An 18717-nucleotide genomic window follows, 5' to 3' on the forward strand; every position below is an offset into this window, starting at 1 on the left:
AAATCCATACATCCCTCAATGTCGTTGCGCAGATTGATAGGGTGGTTAAGACGGCCTATGGGTTGCTAGGTTTCATTAACAGGGGGATTGAGTTCAAGAGTAGAGAGGTCATGTTGCAACTCTACAAATCTCTGGTGAGACCGCACTTAGAGTATTGTGTTCAATTCTGGTCACCTCATTATAGGAAGGATGTGGAAGCTATGGAGAGGGTGCAGAGGAGATTTACCAGGATGTTGCCTGGTTTGGAGAACAAAGCATATGAAGCAAGGTTAGCAGAGCTGGGAATTTTCTCTTTGGAGCGTAGAAGAATGAGAGGGGACTTGATAGAGGTCCACAAGATTATGAGAGGCATAGATAGGGTGGATAGTCAGTACCTGTTTCCCGGGGCACCAATAGCAAACACCAGAGGGCATATGTACAAAATTAAGGGAGGGAAGTTTAGGGGAGACATCAGGGGTAAGTTGTTGTTGGGTTTTTTTTGTTTTTTTTTGTTTGTTTGTTTTTGTTTTTTTTGTTTGTTTGTTTTTTTGGGGGTTTTTTTGTTTTTTTTTTTACAGAGGGTTGTGAGTGCCTGGAATGACTTTTCAGGGATGGTGGTGAAGGCTAAAACATTAGGGGTATTTAAGAGCCTCTTGGACAGGCACATGGATGAAAGAAAAATGGAGGGTTATGGGGTAGTGTGGGGTTAGTACTTTTTTTTAAGGATTATATGGGTCGGCACAACAAGGAGGGCTGAAGGGCCTGTACTGTGCTGTAGTGTTCTATGGTTCTATAGTTCCTTTGTTTTTGCAACATTGAGGGGGAGGTTCTTTTCTTGACACCACCATGGGTCAGGGTGATGACCTGCTTTGCAGGCTGCCTCAAAATTATCTAAGATAAGGCCAATCGATGTAGTGTCGTCAACAAACTTAATTAGCAGATTGGAGCTGTGAGTGACCACACAGTCATAGGTGTAGAGAGAGTAAAGGAGGGGGCTGAGGACACAGCCCTGAGGGGCACCTGTTTTGAGGGTCAGAGAGGTGAAGGTGAGGGAACCCACTCTTACCACCTGCCGGCGATCTGACAGGAAGTCCAGGATCCAGCTGCACAAGGCAAGATGAAGGCTGAGGTCTCTGAGCTTCTTGTCGAGCCTGGAGGGAATTATGCTGTTGAATGCTGAACTGTAGTCCAAGAACAGCATTCTCACAGAAGCATCCCTCTTCTGCAGGGGTGCAAGGACGGTGTGAAGAGCTGTGGCTTTTGTGTCATCTGTCAATCGGTTCTGTCGGTAGGCGAATCGTATGGCGTCCAGTTTGGGTGGTAGCAAGCTGCAGATGTAATCCTTGACCGGCCTCTCTAAGCGTTTGCTTATTATTGAGGCGAGAGCGACAGGACGGCAGTCGTTCAGACATGTTAACTTGGTCTTTACAGTGACAATATTACAGGGACAATGATGGATGTTTTGAAGCAGGCGGGCACTCTACACTGGGAGCGGTGGGGATTAAAAATGTCTGTAAACACACCTGCCAGTTGTGCCGCGCGCATCTTGAGTACCCGCCCTGGGATGCCGTCCGGCCCCGCAGCCTTGTGACTGTCCACTCGCTGGAAACACCAACATCAGCCTCAGCGATGACCAAGATGCAGGTCGCTTCGGCGGCCCTCCTCGGGGGCTCAGTGTTGACGATATCGGACCGAGCGTAAAAATTTTTTTAGCTCATCTGTGAGATGTTGGCAGCGCCTTTGCGTTGAGCTTTGAAGGCTGCGATGGTGTGCAGACCTTACTATCAGCTGCATGTGTTGTTGATGCAGAGTTGTGTCTGGATCTTGTCCCTGTATTGTCGTTGACGACTCTGCGTAGATCGTAGCTGCGTTTCTTGAGCTTCTGTTGGTTACGGGCAATGTAAACTGTCTCGCACCGTAAGTGCTGCCCGCACGGAACTGTTGATCTGTTCAATTTAGTTATAAATAATTGTTCAAATAATTTTTAAAAAGTGTTAAAGAATTTATTTAATGGGAATATCATTTCATGTTGAGAAAAAAATGGATATTACTTTAAAAACATGCAAATGTGTTTAGTTGAAAATTCTGAGAATCTGTGTGCAAGGTAATCTTTTATAATATTGAGCACCGAATCTGCCATCAACTTTCAAGGATTTGTATTCAATCTTCAGCCCATGATTGATTGCTCATAGCTGCCTGAGTGCCTGGGGAGGGGCAGTAGATGCCAAACTCATTCACTATAAAGCGGCATTTCTCAACCTTATTGCCCTGGAGGAATACTTGAAATAATTTTCAGGTCTCAGAGAACCCCCAAGTGAAAATTATATCTACAGTTCACGGTATGTTAGCTTGATCAGTAAGATGTAGACAAAAATAATACACAAATAATTGTTAATGCTCTTTTGAGTAGAGAATGAACTTTTAGCCAATCTTTCTTGAAAAAAAACAGGGAGTTAATCTTAGTTTACCGTTCTTGAAATTAATCCCTTTCATAACTTTTAAAAACTCATGTGGCAAACATAATACATTTTTGTTAAAGAACTGGCTTAAGCCAAAATGAGATTAAATTTTTCCAAAGGTAGGCTCAGTAGATCTAATTTAAATAAAGCTTGTAAATGGATTTTAATTAATGCTATTTACAACATGAAAATGTATTTGCAATGTTGAAGGAGTGTGTTGTGACAATATCAGGATTTTCACTTTTTACAAAAGAAACAAAACCTCTCATGGAGCCAACCATTGATGGGGCACCATCAGTACAGATGTCAACACCATGCCCTCCAAGACAGACCTTTTGTTTCCAGATTTGAAGACCAAACATTAAATATATCTTGGTCTTTGCTTGTTTCGGGAAGCTCTTTGTAACAGAAAGTTTTCAAGTCAAATCAAGTCAAGTTTATTGTCATTTTGACCATAAACTGCTGGTACAATTGTCACATGGGGGGCATTGGGAGCGGACCCAAATGCAAGACACAGACACTGAACTACCAGGAACAGGACTAGGTGTGAGAAGGAAGCAGGGGAAGAGAGGAAGAAAGGACACTGGATATGACACAAGCCCCAGACAAGACAAGGATTCCGGGCCTGGGCTAGGATTTGATGAGGATAGCGGAACCAGGACATGGAACTGGAAACTAGGACCCTGGGCTTGGACTCCGAGCCAGAGACTAGACAAGGACCCAGAAGCTGGGTCTTGACTCAGGCTCAGACCCCAGAACCAAGCGAGGACATGACAAGGTTACAGGATGGGATGCGAGACTCATGGACAGGACAAAGGAACCCCAGCACTGGACTGGGCAAGGAACTCCTGGGCTGGGTGAGGCACATGACAAGACGAGAACACAAAGCCGTGGCTTGGACAGGACAAGGACCTTGGACGTGACTAGGACTGGATGAGACCCCAAAGCCTTGACTTGGTCAAGGAAGAGACAGGAACACAAAGCCTTGGTCAAGGGAGAGACAGAAACGCAGAGCCTTGATCGAGGGAGAACAGGAACAAAGAACATTGAGCCTGGGTCGAGGAAGGACAGGAATGCAGAACACAGAACCGGGACCCCTCCTTGGGTACAGGACGTAGGGCTGGGACTCATCACACAGAACAAAGAGCCAAGACCCCTCCCTGGGTACAGGACATAGGGCCGGGACTCATCACACAGAAGGCTGAAGACAATAAGACAGTTCCCAATGCTAAGTAGCGGCAAAACAGCCAGACCTACCTAGCAAAGCCGTGGACACAGACAGACAGTTCCAAACAGGGCAAGGATCCAAACACAGGCAAGGTGAGGCAAGGCTCCAGGCAGAGGCGAGGCGAGGCAAGGCTCCAGGCAGAGGCGAGGCGAGGCAAGGCTCCAGGCAGAGGCGAGGCGAGGCAAGGCTCCAGGCAGAGGCGAGGCGAGGCAAGGCTCCAGGCAGAGGCGAGGCGAGGCAAGGCTCCAGGCAGAGGCAAGGCGAGATGAGGTAAGGCAAGGCGAGACAAGGCAAGGCAAGGCTCCAGGCAGAGGCAAGGCGAGGTGAGGTGAGGTGAGGTGAGGCAAGGCAAGGCTCCAGGCAGAGGCAAGGTGAGGCAAGGCTCCAGGAGGAAGGGGAAGGGATACAGACAGGAACAATCCAGCACCCCAAGGCTGAATCCTGAAGCTATTTATGAGGCCAGCCCAAACAAGAATCAGCTGCCTCAACAGAAACTGGGGAAACCCGAAAAACCTGGAATAAGGAACATGGACCGGACTGTGAACCGGAATGCGGATTTTACGGGCTGGACCATGACAACAGTACACAGTAAAAATGAAACAACATCTTCCAGGACCCTGCTGCTACATGAAACAACACAAAACTAAACTAGACTATGTGAGACGACTCAAGGCTACACTAGACTATGTAAAACAACATAAAAACTGCACAGGACTACATAAAGTGCACAAAACAGTGCAGGGTAGTACAATAATTAATAAAGAAGACAATAGGCACAGTGGAGGACAAATGACAATATAATAATAAATGATGTAGATGTCAGTCTAGACTCTGAGTATTGAGGAGTCTGATGGCTTGGGGGAAGAAACTGTGGCACAGTCTGGTTGTGAGAGCCCAAATGCTTCGGTACCTTTTTGCCAGATGGCAGGAGGGAGAAGAGTTTGTGTTAGAGGTGCATGGGGTCCTTCAGAATGCTGTTAGCTTTGCGGGTGCCGTGTGTGGTGTAAATGTCTGTAATAGTGGGAAGAGAGACCCTGATGATCTTCTCAGCTGACTCATTATCCGCTGCAGGGTCTTGCGATCTGAGATGGTGCAATTTCTGAACCAGGCAGTGATGCAGCTGCTCAGGATACTCTCGATACATCCTCTGTAGAATGTGGTGAGGATGGGGGGTGGGAGATGGACTTTCCTCAGCCTTCGCAGAAAGTAGAGACACTGCTGGGCTTTCTTGGCTATGGAGCTGGTGTTGAGGGACCTGGTGAGATTCTCCACCAGGTGCTCTTAACAATCTCAACGGAGGAGCCGTCACTGTTCAGCGGGGAGTGTCGCTCTGTGCTCTCCTGAATTCAACAATCATCTCTTTTGTTTTGTTCACATTCAGAGACAGGTTGTTGGCTCTCCACCAGTCTGTTAGCCGCTGCTTGAATTTCACCATCAGTTACAAATCTTACAAATGCTACAACATAACATTTATTGGTGAAATCTGTTGACTCATCAACCTGGACAGAGAAGCTGTTGTTTTTCAGTTTATCACACAAAACCTCTTTGGCATCATGACATGTCATCAATATGTCAACTTATCATATTGTTTGAGAATGAAGCCTTTTCAATTTCTCATACTGTATCTTGTTCTTGCATTTTACCCACTATAATTATACATGCTGGCATGATGAGGTTCTCACAAGCTGTGTGACTTTTTCTTTCTGGGCAATAAGTTCTGCTACTAAATAACGTGCTTCCTGGATCCCTTTAGTGACCGTGACTTCATTAACAAAAGCTTCACTCTGTTTGTTTTGAGATTAAAACAGGTGTTAAGAATAATCACCACTTTCATGTGACACGTGGATGTGATATGTAGTTTAGTGTCTTTTCAATTTTGCTGGAGCCATTGCTGCATTTGTAAGTTGTTGCCACAGACAAGGCACAATGGAACAGGACAACTTGGATCATATTCAAACAAATGATGATCTCCTAGTTGGTGTAATGGCAAGATACCATTATACATTCCCAGAAGCTGAATTATGTCTCCTGGGTTATTCTTGTACTTCTCAACCATTTTGATAGCCATTAAACTGCCTGAAGATCAGCATCTCACAACTACAGTCATCGTTCTCATTCAGTTAGACACAAAGCCCTAGACCTAAAATATTGTGTTTTCTGGCTCCCAAGAGAAGCCATATGTTTGCAACCCTCAGAACTATCAATTCAAAACTCCTAACTCAGATCAAAATCTGTCCCTCATCAATTTCTTGTCTTCTGGGGACTTCCAGTCAACATGGCACCAGAGAACATCGGTTCATTGGGCTACATCTTTCAGATAGCAAATATCTCCAATTATTTCACTTTTTCAATGCCTTCTGCTCGTCCTTTTTGTCTTGTTGGTGTTAGGAAAACTGTTGGAGCCTGGGAACTTGATTGAAGAATCCAGCTCTATGATGTGTCTAGAGAGCTGCCTCATGGAGATTAGAGAACCACACACAAAATGCTGGAGGAACTCAGCAGGCCAGGCAGCATCAATGGAAAAGAGTATAGTCTAAGTTTCAGGCTGAGACCCATCATCAGGCCTAAAGAAAAAGAGACGGGGAGTCAGAGTAAGAAGGTGGGGGGAGGAAGGAAGAAACACAAGGTGATAGGTGAAACTTTGAATGGGGGAGGGGTGAAGTAAAGAGCTGGAAAGTTGATTGGTGAAAGAGAGACAGGGATGGAGAAGGGGGAATCTGATTGGGGAGGAGAGAAGGCCATGGAAGAAAGAAAAGGGGCATCAGAGGGGAGGTGATTGGCAGGCAAAGAGATAAGGTGGGAGAGAGAAATGGGAATGGGGAATGATGGGGGGTGGGGGGGATTACTGAAAGTTTGAGAAATCGATGTTCATGCCATAAGGTTGGAGGCTATCCAAATGGAATATAAGGTGTTCTTCCTCCAACCTGAGTGTGGACTCATCACGACAGTACAGGACCACCCAGTAGGAACAGGGACATTGAGAAGGAGATAGGGAGATAGTTTCTGGAAAGGAGTAATAATAGTAGGGTTGTTGTGGTGGGAGATCTTAATTTCCCAAATATTGATTGGCATCTCCCTAGAGTGAGGGGTTTAGATGGGGTGGAGTTTGTTAGGTGTGTTCAGGGAGGTTTCTTGACACAATATGCAGATAAGCCTACAAGAGGAGAGGCTGTATTTGATGTGGCATTGGGAAATGAACCTGCTCAGGTGTCAGGTCTCTCAGTGGGAGAGCATTTTAGAGATAGTGTTCACAATTCTATCTCCTTTACAATAGCATTGGAGAGAGATAGGAACAGACAAGTTAGGGAAACGTTTAATTGGAGTAAGGGGAACTATGAGGCTATCAGGCAGGAACCTGGGAGCATAAAATGGAAACAGATGTTCTCAGGGAAATGTACCGAAGAAATGTGGCAAATATTCAGGGGATATTTGTGTGGAGTTCTGCATAGGTACACTCCAATGAGACAGGGAAAGCATGGTAGGGTACAAGGTCCATGGTGCACAAAGGCTGTTGTAAATCTAGTCAAGACGAAAAGTACAGCTTACGAACGATTCAAAAAATTAGGAAATTATATGAATATAGAAGATTATAAGGCGAGCAGGAAGGAGCTTAAGAATGAAATTAGGAGAGCCAGAAGGGGCCATGAGAAGGCCTTGGCGGACAGGATTAAGGAAAACCCCAAGGCATTCTACAAGTATGTGAAGAGCAAGAGGATAAGATGTGAGAGAATAGGACCTATCAAATGTGACATTGGAAAAGTGGGTATGGGACCGGAGGAAATAGCAGAGGTACTTAAGGAATGTCTGCTTCAGTATTCACTACAGAAAAGGATCTTGGCGATTGTAGCGATGACTTGCAGTGGACTGAAAAGCTTGAAAATGTAGATATTAAGAAAGAGGATGTGCTGGACGCTTTTGGAAAGCGTCAGTTGGATAAGTCACTGGGACCGGACAGGATGTACCCCAGGCTACAGTGGGAAGTGAGCGAGGAGATTGCTGAGCCTCTGGCAATGATCTTTGCATCATCAATGAGGACAGGAGAGGTGCCGGAGGATTTGAGGGCTCTAGATATTGTTCCCTTATTCAAGAAAGGAAGTAGAGATAGCCCAGGAAATAATAGACCAGTGAGTCTTACCTCAGTGGTTGGTAAGTTGATGGAGAAGATCCTGAGAGGCAGGATTTATGAATATTTGGAGAGGCATAATATGATTAAGAATAGTCAGCATGGCTTTGTCAAAGGCAGGTCATGCCTTACAAGCCTAATTGAATTTTTTGAGGATGTGACTAAGTACATTGATGAAGGTAGAGCCGTAGATGTAGTGTATATGGATTTTAGCAATGCATTTGATAAGGTACCGCATGCAAGGCTTATTGAGAAAGTAAGGAGGCCTGGGATCCAAGGAGACCTTGCTTAGTGGATCCAGAACTGGCTTGCCCACAGAAGGAAAAGAGTGGTTGTAGAGGAGTCATATTCTGCATGGAGGCCGGTGACCTGTGGTGTGCCTCAGGGATCTGTTCTGGGATCCCTACTCTTCATGATTTTTATAAATGACCTGGATGAAGAAGTGGAGGGATGGGTTAGTAAATTTGTGGATGACACAAAGGTTGGGGGTGTTGTGGATAGTGTGGATGGCTGTCAGAGATTACAATGGGACATTGATAGGATGCAAAACTGGGCTGAGAAGTGGCAGATGGAGTTCAACCCAGATAAGTGTGAGGTGGTTCATTTTGGTAGTTCAAATCTGATGGCAGAATATAGTATTAATGGTATGACTCTTGGCAGTGTGGAGGATCAGAGGGATCTTGGGGTCTGAGTCCATAGGACACTCAAAGCTACTACACAGGCTGACTCTGTGGTTAAGAAGGCGTGTGGTGTATTGGCCTTCATCAATCATGGGATTGAGTTTAAGAGCCAAGAGGTAATGTTGCAGCTATATAGGACTCTGGTCAGACCCCACATGGAGTACTGTGCTCAATTCTGGTTGCCTCACAATAGGAAGGACGTGGAAACCATAGAAAGGGTTCAGAGGAGATTTACGAGGATGTTGCCTGGATTGGGGAGTGTCCCTTATGAGAATTGGTTGAGTGAACTTGGCCTTTTCTCCTTGGAGTGATGGAGGATGAGAGGTGATTTGATAGAGGGGTACAAGATAATGAGAGGTGTTGATCATGTGGAAAGTCAGAGGCTTTTCCCCAGGGCTGAAATGGCTAGCACAAGAGTGCATAGTTTTAAGGTGCCTTGAAGTAGGTACAGAGGAGATGTCAGAGGTAAGTACTTAACGCAGAGACTGGAGAGTGCGTGGAATAGGCTGCCAGCGGTGGTGGTGGAGGTGAAAATGATGTGGTCTTTTAAGAGACTCCTGGATGGCTACATGGAGCTTGGAAAAATAGAGGGTTATGGGTAAAGCCTAGGTAGTTCTAAGGTAGGGACATGCTTGGCACAGCTTTGTGGGCTGAAGGGCCTGTATTGTGCTGTATGTTTTCTATGTTTCTATGGACTGACATACTGGAATGGAAATGGGAATTGGAATTAAAATGGGTGGCCACTGAGAGAGCTCACATTTTCTGGCTGACAGAACATAGGTGCTCGGCGAAGCGATCTCCCAATCTACATCTGTTCTCACAGGAGACCACACCGGGAGCACTCAACCCTAATAGACTCACAGACGAAATGTGCCTCATCTGGAAGGACTGTTTGGGGCCCTGAATGGTAGTGAGGGAGGATGTACTGTATAGGGGCAGGCGTGGCACTTTTTTCGCTTGCAAGGATATATGTCAAGAGGGAGATCCATGGGGAGGGACAACTGGATAAGGGAGTCGCGTAGGGAGTGATCTCTGCAAAAAGCAGAAAGTGTTGGGGGGGTGGGGTTGATGTGCTTGGTGGTGGGATCCCGCTGGAAATGGCGGAAGTTCCAGAGAATTATGTGCTGGACGCCAAGGCTAGTCCAGCATTAATGTGTGAATGTGGAGTGAGTCAGCAATGGCCCCAGCGGAGGCGTTTGGACCCAGGTCGGCGGCCAGCTTTGAGGTGCTTGCGGGGGAGGTCGGCGATGGCAGTAGCCGGATCGGTGGCGTTCTGACGTGGGTTGGCAGTCATTCTTCATGGCGGGACTGAGCAATGGCGGCCGCTCTCCTCGGACGCAGATGAAAAGATGTTTCCGATATTCTGAGATTTATGTGATCATTGGACTGTACTTTATACTGGATTCCTTCCGTTTTTCGGTGTTTCCTTTCTTGTGGGTGGGGTGGGGATTTTGGTGCTACTGTTGCTATTCTTTTCTGCAGGCGAGGAGATCGGGGATTATTATTGCCGGTGTTTTTTCACTGCGGGCGAGGAGGTCAGGGATTTTTTCTCTCTGCGAGTGGGGATTATTACTGTCACTGTTTTTTTTCTCTGGAGGGGAGCTTAGATGCTATTGGTTTTTTTTCAGCAGGAGGGGGAGATTTCAGGAAAAGATAAATATCAGAACTGTATTTTACATGTGTACTTTGACAATAAAATGAACCTTTGAATTTGAACAAAGTTTGATAACTTGTGAAATTTATGGCCCTCAGCTGCTTATCTTAGTTAATAATTCTTTTTTGGTGGCAACTTTTCGTTTCTTCTGCATTTTCTGTCTTTTTTTTGTCCAAGTTGCGAGGTGCTTAACCCAGCATGAATGGAAAGTATGCAATTATTCTAACCCATGAGCATTTAACTCGAAGTCCGCTGCTAATGCCACTACACTATACCCGCCAGCCAAAGGGCAGATCTTACAGGGTGAAGAAATCACTGGGTGAAGGCTGAATTTGAATGTGGCATTCCAAGAAGTAAATTCCACCACATTTCTGAATTTGGGGGAATGATTCCTGCCCATTTCAGAATTGTGAACACACAATTACAAGCCCAACCTGACCAAAGGTCTGCATTCCACAATTTTAGTAGATACTGTATCTCACAATTCTTCTTCATGCATAGTGCCTTTCAGAAACAAGTAGAATTATTGCTATCATTACATGCTGAAGTAATTAATTTCAACTTTAAAGTCAGAGGATTAAATAGCTTTTGAACTTTTATTACCCAAAAGTAGATGCACCACTGTGAACTGTTATGATTTCCTTTTAAAGTTTTAAATTAACTGCCACAGGAAATTTGCAAGTTTTGCCTGTTCTGGCTAGAAAGCAGCTCTGCAGTGCAGAGCTAATAAGGATTTCAATCACCCTTGTAAATACTAATTCATAATTTTGGGGACAAAGATAGAAGGGAGTTTTTGGGAGTTTTCTAGCCAACGCAAGGATCACAGGAAATGTGTGAAGTAACCCGGATGTGGGCAAGAAGGGTTTACAAGAAAAGACAAGATACAGCTGCAGTAAGGGAAATAAATTGGAGGAGGAGGGGAACAAGAGCAGGGAGAAACAATGAGTCAACTGTCAATGAATAATCCTAAATCAACTTTTGGTAATAAAATATGGCAAGTTTGGTTAAGGGGAGGGGGGCTGGGTAACACATTTTTTTTAATACACATTTATTCTGTAACTATTTGAAAACAATAAAAAAAGTTTTTAAAAAAATATTACATTTATAGTCATATTTGAAAAGAACCGGGAGCAATCAAGTAAACAAAGAGTTAGAGGAAGACATTCATTTCAGTTAAGCTTTAAATTGGGAGGCATTGCAAAGTAGCACTAATAAAACTGAGAGCAAAAAGGAGAACCGACTAGTGAATAACTAAAAAGGGAACCCATGTCATGTATAAACATTAAAATAAAACTTAAAGGATGTTTGAGGCTGTTACGGTTTGTAAATTCAAAGGAAGACATGGGAGTTTGGGAATGCGGGTGTAACTTCAAATTTACTTCAAGTGAGGTGTTCATATATGGTAGGGTGATGTCATATGCAATCGATGTGTTGTTACATATTACACGTAATGAATTATTTAAATGAACAAAAATGCTTAATCAACCAATATATATACACAAGATTACTCAAATACCATTGAAATATTGAATACACAACACTTCTCTGCTTAGCTATGAACTCCAACTCAATACAGAATGCATCTCAACTATAGAAGCAAAAGTCAGATGTAACAATATTACAGTAGAGTAAAGGGAATTACAGAGGCATGAGAGGAATTGGCCAGAATTGATAGAAAAAGAACACTGGCAGGGATGACGGCAGAGCAGCAATGGCAGGAATTTCTGGAAGCAATGCAGAAGGCACAGGATATATACATTCCAAAGAGGAAGAAGTTTTCTAAAGGAAAGATGACACAACCGTGGCTAAGAAGAGAAGTCAAAGCCAGCATAAAAGCCAAAGAGAGGACATATAATAGAGCAAAAATTACTAACAGAAGGCAACTGAAAATGTCATTAAGAAGGTAAAGATGGAATATGGAAGTAAGCTAGCCAATAATATGAAAGAGGATACCAAAAGTTTCTACAGATACATAAAGTGTAAAAGATAAGCGAAAATGAATATTGGATACCTGGAAAATGATGCTGGAGAGATAGTAATGGGGGACAAGGAAATTGCGGATGAAGTGAATGAGTATTTTGCATCAGTCTTCACTGTGGAAGACACTAGCTGTATGGTGGAAATTCTAGGTGCCAGGGGTCATGAAGTGTGTGAAGTTACCATTACTAGAGAAATAACTATTGGGAAACTGAAAGGTTTGAAGGTAGATAAGTCACCTGGACCAGATGGTGTACATTCCAAGGTTCTGAAAGAAGTGTCTGAAGAGATTGTGGAGACATTAGTAATGATCTTTCAAAAATCACTAGATTCTAGAATGGTATTTGAACACAGGAAAATTGCAAATGTCACTCCATTCTTAAAGAAGGGAGAGAGGTAGAATTAAGGAAATTATAGGCCAGGTCTGACCTCAGTGAATGGGAAGATGTTGGAGTCGATTATCAAGGATAAGGTCTCAGGGAACTTGGAGGCACATGATAAAATAGGCCATAGTCAGCATGGTTTCCTCAAGGGAAAATCCTGTGTGACAAATCTGTTGGAATTTTTGAAGACACAACAAGCCGAAAAAGCAGGATAGGCAAAGGAAAATTGGTTGATGCTGTATGCTTGGATTTTCAGAAGGTTTTTGACAAGGTGCCTTACGAGTCTGCTTAACAAGCTACAATCCCATGGTATTACAGGAAAGATTCTGGCATGGATAAAGCAGTGGTTGTTTGGCAGGAAGCAAATAGTGGGAATAAGGGGAGCCTTTTCTGATTGGTTGCCAGTGACGAGTGGTGTTCCACAGGAGTCAGGGTTGGGACCAATTCTTTTTACATCATATGTCAATGATTTGGATGATGGAATTAATGGCTTTGTGACAAAGCCATTAAGATAGTTGGAGGGTCAGGTAGTTTTGAGGAAGTAGAGAGGCTACAGAAAGACTTAGACAGATTAAGAGAATGGGCAAAGAAATGGCAGGTGGAATATAGTGTCAGGAAGTGTATGGACATGCACTTTGTTAGAAGAATTGAAAGGGTTGACTATTTTCTAAAGGTTAATTTGCAGGTTGAGTCTGTGGTAAGGAAGGCAAATGCAATGTTAGCATTCATTTCGAAAGGACTAGAATGTAAAAGCAAGGATGTAATGTTGAGACTTTATGACGCACTGGTGAAGCCTGACTTGGAGTATCGTGAGCAGTTTTGGGCTCCTTATCTTAGAAAGGATGTGCTGGAACTGGAGAGGGTTTAAAGGAGGGTCATAAAAATGATTCAAGAATTGAATGGCTTGTCATATGAAGAGTGTTTGATTGGTCTGGGCCTGTATTCACTAGAATTCAGAAGAATGAGGGGTGGGCTTATGGAAACCTATTGAATGGTGAAAGGCCTTGATAGATTGGATGTGGAGAGGGTGTTTACAATGCAGGTCGAGTCTAAGACCAGAGGACATTGTCTCAGAATTGATGAGACTTGGCCTAATGGCAAATGGCCATAAAACAAATGGCCTAGTTCTGTTCCTACATCTTATAGTCTATATACACAGTACAATATATAATACAACTCCTATAAACAGTCATCCACACCATAGTACATTTTATATTGTCCCATTCAGGCCTAAAGATTTAATCATTGTGGAGGATTTCTTACTCTTGTGGGATAATGTCTTTCCTGACAAAGGTGATCATTCTGCTTGGTAGGTGAGTTTTATGTCTGTGGAATGACCTCAGGTTCTGGGGCCTCCTCATGCTGATTATAGGAGGTGACTCTAAGACAGCAGGAAGTGGTTTTGATAGCTGTAGCCAACTTTCTTCTCTATCAATTGACTCTGCTCTCCTTAATGTATTGGTGTGTCAATTCCAGATGATTCTCCACTGTACAGGAGCGTGGTCCAGTCCTGTCCTTAATCTTTCTGAGTATCCAGTTTTGATCACCTCTGTAGTCCCCCTCCGGAACTGCTTTTCCAGGAGTGAAACTGCGATCCTCTTTGAGGAGTTTCAATTTGTCTCAACTGTTTGTCCTGCATCCTCCTTCGAAGATTGGGTTTGAGAAGATCCAAGCATGAATGCAAGGGATGACTCTGGAGCAACATAGCTGGTGAGTTGATGGATATGGAGTGTGCTGCATTACGATATGCAAGGAGGAAATTGGTGAGCTTCTGGCTCGGTGTTAGTGTAGTGCGTTCTGCTGACGTTACTCAGTGTGTTCTTTAGACTCTGGACAAACCATTCTATCAAGCCATTTGTAGCTGGGTGATATAATGCAGATATAATATGTCTTATTCCATTTATTTTTACGAATGATTGAAACTGTTCCCCCACAAACTGTGGTCCTTTGTCACTGACTAAGTGTTCTGGACACCAGTCCTTGCGAAGAGGCTTCTCAACACATCAACAGTGTGTGAAGCTGTAGTGGAGGCTATTGGGAACACTTTTGGCCTTATTGTAGCTGTATCCACTACTACTAAGAAATTTGTGCCCAGGAATGTTAGGCAAATTCCGCATGAATCCTCTGCCAAGCCAATACATTCACAGGGATGGTGAGATGCTGCTCTTGGCTTATTCTGGACGTGTCAGCTCTCTGTACAGTGCATAGCAAGCTGCTCAATCTGCCGATCTATTCCAAGCCTCCAGACAAAGCTTTGAGCCAATGCTTTCATTTTAACCACACCCAGATGATCAACATGTAGCTTTACCAATATTTTTGCTCTCAGCTTGGACGCTACAACAACTCTATCCCCACATAAGGCAACCTCTATCAAGGGCAAGTTCATCTCGACACTGGTAAAAATGGAGAAACTGGAGTTTCTGTTGTACATTTCAGCCATTTTGGCCCATTTTCTGGTTTCTCTTTGGATCATCTCTGCCATAATAGGGAGACTTTTGATTTCCATTAGGGAGAATACGTCAAGGGTAAATGGGACAAGCCATCAGCATTTCCATGATTAGTTGTCCCCTTAAATTCAATCTCGTAGTTGTGTCCTCCCAGAAATGGAGCTCATCTCCTCATTCATGCTGCTACTGTTAGTGGAACATCCTCCTGTGGACACTAGTGGATGATGATCAGTAATGAAGGGAAACTTTCCCACACAAGTACTGGTTGAAATGTTTTATACTGCAAACCAGACTCAAGGCCTCTCTGTCAATCTGTATGTAATTTTTCTCTGCAGCAGTAAGGGATCATGATGCAAAGGCTATGGAGCATTTACTTCCATCACTCATAACATGTGACATGGCTGCCCCCATCCCATAAGGCAAAGCGTCACAGGCCAGCTTCACTGGCTGATGTTGATCATAATGCGTCAGTACAGTGTCAGACATCATCATTTGCTATTCCTTTTGGAAAGCCATCTCACGCTGCTTTGTCCTTTGCCATTTCTTCCCAATCTGCTAAGTATTTCACCTGCTAAGTATCTCAGACTCTCCTGAATAGTCAAAGAATAGCAAATGTATTACCCAGGCAAAGGAGTCTACACTGGCCAGGCATTCCTCGTAGTCCAGATTTACTTACCACGAGTTCCACGTAGGGTCGCTCATGCTTGTATCTGCAATGGTTATTCTTCAAAGTTACTGCTGCCAGCATACATGAATTGTCCACTTCTATATCCATTCGTTATCAATTCAAATGTTGTTTTCCAGTACCGTTGGTTACACGTCATGTGTCTGACCTTTAACACCTTGTTATTGGCTCTGGTCCAAGCCAACATCCATTTCTTGCCCTCTTCCCAGTAAATGGCAGTCAATAATTTCTCTTTTTTCTCTATCAGCAACCAGCTCGAAGCATTCCAGGCAGGCACCAACCCCAACATTCACAAACCTGTGTGTTATATCCAACAAAAAACATCTCACAAATAACTTATTTGGAAACAACGTTTAGTCCAACAGATTATGTGGAATATCATTGTGTCTTACATAAGAAATAGGAGCAGGAGTAGGCCATCTGGCTCTTCAAGCCCACTCCACCGTTCAATAAGATCATGGCTGATCTGGCTATGGACTCATCTCCACCTACCTGCCTTTTCCCTATAACCTTTAATTCTCCAATTATGCTAAAATCTATCCAACCCTGTTTTAAGTATATTTACTGAGGTAGCTTCCAATGCTTCACTGGGCATTGGAATGCAATTCCAATTGGATGCAATGCTCCTCAGACAGGATGAAGAGGTCAATACTCCCCAATGCCATTAGGCTTTACAATTCTACCGCCAGGACTTAAGAACTTTTTAAAAGCTATTATTAATGCTTCTTGAGATAGTGATTTAGATGCATATCATATTTTTTACTGAGTTAAGTATTGTATGTAATTAGTTTTGCTACAACAAGTGTATGGGACATTGGAAAAAAGTTGAATTTCCCCATGGGGATGAATAAAGTATCTATCTATCTATCTATCTATCAGAGGATTCCACAGATTCACCACCCTCTGGGAAAAACAGTTCCTTCCTCATCTCCATCCTAAATCTACTCCCCCAAATCTTGAGGCTATGTCCCCTAGTTCTAGTCTCACCTACTAGTGGAAACAACTTTCCTGCCTCTATCTTATCAATCCCTTTCATAGTTTTATATAAGATCTCCTCTCGTTCTTCTGAATTCCAGTGAGTACAATCCCAGACAACCCAATCCCTCCTCATAGTCTACCAGGTGAACCCCCTCTGCACCACCTTGAGGAAGGCAGTATGTCCTTCCTCAAGTAAGGAGACCAGAACTGCATGCAGTACTCCAGGTACTACCTCACCAATACCCTGTACAGTTGCAGCATAACCTCCCTGTTCTAAATTCAATCCCTCTAGCAAAGAAGACCAACATTGATATCAGGAGCACTACCTTCTTGACAGCCTGCTGCACCTGCAAACCAACTTTTGTGATTCATACACAAGCACTCCCAAGTCACTCTGCACATCAGCATGCTGCAATTTTTTACTATTTAAGTAATAATCTGCTCTTCCATTTTCCATTCCAAAGTGGATGATCTCACATTTACCAACATTGTACTCCATCTGCCAGACCCATGCCCACTCACTTAACCTATCTAAATCTCTTTGCAGACTCTCTGTATCTTCTGCACAATTTGCTTTTCCATTCAATGTAGTGTAATCAGCAAGCTTAGATACACTACACTTGGTCCCCTCTTCCAGATCATTAATGTATATCGTGAACAGTTGCAGGCCCAGCACTGACCCCTGCGGCTCACCACTCACCACTGATTGCCAACCAGAGTCACACCCATGTATCCCAACCCTCTGTTTTCTGTTAGTTATCCTGCCCTCTATCCAGGCTAATACATCACCCCAACTCTATGCATCCTTAACTTATGAATAAGTCCTTTATGCGGCACCTTATCGAACACCTTCTGGAATTCCAAGTAAATAATGTGCATTTGTTCTCCTTTATCCACTGCACTCATTATATCCTTAAATAACTCTAGTAAATCTTCTTTAAAACATTGATCAAGCCAAGCATTTCAAGCTCACAAAATAGAGAACAGAATGTCTTCATTAAATGGCAGCTTCCATCCCCAAGCACGCAACAAGAATAAAGACAATTAGCCTGTCTGCTTCCACTGTCCCCAGTTTATTTGAATTCACTGATTTGTATGATCAACATACTGCTGCTTGAATCTTCTTACGATACTTGTGTAATAGTGCACAATAAGTGATGCTTGGTTTGAAGAATTCACATTTGTCATGTTATCCTCTGAATCCATAATCTTCTAATATTTTTAACACTGGCTTCAGGATTTCCTTGTGATCCTTACAATGACATCATGCAGGTAACAGTGAGTGCCTGGGCAGGTTTGCAGCTCTTGTTATCTTTAGGTAAGATAAAATAACCATATAAAGAGAAAGGTACGGGACTGAAGATAGTATGTATTCAAAGAAAATTTATTATCAAGTTACATATATGTCACCATAATAGAATCAATTAAATAACATTCCCAACAGGATGGACAACCATGTGCAAAAGACAACAATCTGTGCAAATTCAAAAGAGAAAAGAAATCATAATAATATATAAATACTGTAAGCAATAAATATCGAGAGCGTGATGTGAAGAGTCTCATAGCTACAACTGATGGGGCAGTGAAGTTGAGTGAGGTTATCCTCTCTGGTTCAAGAGCCTGATGGTTGAGGGGTAATAGCTGTTCCTCAGCCTTGGTGGTGAGTCCTGAGGCACCTGCAACTTCTTCCTGATGGCAGCATCTGACAAAGAAGTGATAGCAACTGTGCTGCCATGTACTGTGCTAATGCAGACTGGGGTAGACAGAGGTACTAAATGTGTTTTAAGTGTGCAATGAAAATAAGAAATGGGTGAAAATGACAATTTCCAGCAGAAACTATGGAGAAGGGGATGAAGCGTGTCTGTGAAACAAGATGGCAGAGGAGGTGTTGGAAGCAGATACAATCACATTGCCTAAAAAGAATTTGGAAGATACATGGATAAGAAAGGAATAGAAAAAATACCGGCCCAATGCAGGAAAAAGGGGTTAATGTAAATAGGCCTCTATGTTGATATGGTTACATTGTTCTGTGCTGAAAAACTTAGTAACTCTGAGTCTTCAGTTCCCTCCCTATAGGTACAACTGGCGTGGGTTAAAGGGCCGGTTTCTGTGTTGTTTGACTCT

At 43.4% G+C, this 18717-nt stretch overlaps 1 protein-coding gene across 1 annotated transcript in view; it reads right to left on the bottom strand.

Annotated features, from left to right (window-relative positions):
- LOC140729543 (uncharacterized) overlaps positions 1–1879 on the bottom strand; it is a 113076-nt gene extending 111197 nt beyond the window's left edge. Inside the window, exon 1 of the mRNA XM_073049387.1 lies at positions 1046–1879. The gene's annotated coding sequence lies outside the window, so the exon portion shown is untranslated. The remainder of the gene's footprint in view (positions 1–1045) is intronic.
- Positions 1880–18717: the final 16838 nt, after the last annotated feature.

Source organism: Hemitrygon akajei, chromosome 6 (genome assembly GCF_048418815.1).
Source record: "Hemitrygon akajei chromosome 6, sHemAka1.3, whole genome shotgun sequence".
Taxonomy (NCBI): Eukaryota; Metazoa; Chordata; class Chondrichthyes; order Myliobatiformes; family Dasyatidae; genus Hemitrygon; species Hemitrygon akajei.